The sequence below is a fragment of the Phalangium opilio genome, unplaced genomic scaffold (genome assembly GCF_054372755.1).
Source record: "Phalangium opilio isolate 3A_F unplaced genomic scaffold, DU_Popi_V2 ptg000390l_1, whole genome shotgun sequence".
NCBI classification, from domain to species: Eukaryota; Metazoa; Arthropoda; class Arachnida; order Opiliones; family Phalangiidae; genus Phalangium; species Phalangium opilio.
This window is the reverse complement of record NW_028324234.1, coordinates 6,369,624-6,370,562: the sequence shown is the minus strand read 5'-3', so window position 1 is coordinate 6,370,562 and position 939 is coordinate 6,369,624. Positions and strand designations below refer to the sequence as shown.

The 939-nt window shown below is 47.8% G+C and overlaps 1 non-coding gene across 1 annotated transcript; it reads right to left on the bottom strand.

Moving 5' to 3' along the window:
• Positions 1-561: 561 nt before the first annotated feature.
• On the bottom strand, positions 562-634 carry TRNAT-GGU (transfer RNA threonine (anticodon GGU)). The gene has a single exon. It is a non-coding gene; the product is annotated as a tRNA-Thr (tRNA).
• Between the last annotated feature and the right edge of the window lie 305 nt (positions 635-939).

The window sequence follows — 939 nt, the reverse complement described above, 5'->3', positions numbered from 1 at the left end:
GTCTTTTGAATAACAGCTGAACGCGCTAACCATTGCGCCCCGGAAGAAAAAAAATTAAATGGTCGTCAGGTATTGTGGAAAAACTTTGGCTTTCTACGTTACATTTGAGATCCCACAACACCGCTCCCGGGTGAACTCGAACCACCAACCTATCGGCTAACAGCCGAACGCGCTAAACATTGACCCACGGAAGCTCAGAAATTAAATCGTTGTCACGTATTGTGGAAAAGTTTTGACTTTTTACGCTACATCTGAGACCCCACAACACCTCTCCCGGGTGGGCTCGAACCACCAACCCTTCGATTAACAGAAAAACGCGCTAACCATTGCGCCACGAAAGCTCAAAAATTAAATGGTCGTCAGGTATTGTGGAAAAACCTTGACTTTTTACGTCACACTGAGACTTCACAACACCGCTCCCGAAAGGGCTCAAACCACCAGTCTTTTGAATAACAGCTGAACGCGCTAACCATTGCGCCCCGGAAGACCAAAAGTTAAATGGTCGTCAGGTATTCTGGAAAAACTTTGGCTTTCTACGTTACATTCGTGATCCTACAACACCGCTCACGGGTGGGCTTGAACCACCAACCTTTCGGTTACCAGCCGAACGCGCTAACCATTGCGCCACGGAAGCCCAAAAATTAAATGGTCGTCAGGTATTGTGGAAAAACTTTGGCTTTCTACGTTACATGTGAGATCCCACAACACCGCTCCCGGGTGGCCTCGAACCACCAACCTATTGGTTAACAGCCGAACGCGCTAACCATTGAGCCACGGAAGCCCAAAAATTAAATGGTCGTCAGGTATTGTGGAAATCCTTGACTTTTTACGTAACATCTGAGACGTCACAACACCGCTCCCGGATGGGCTTGAACCACCAACCTTTCGGTTAACAGCCAAACGCGCTAACCATTGCGCCACGGAAGCCCAAAAATTAAA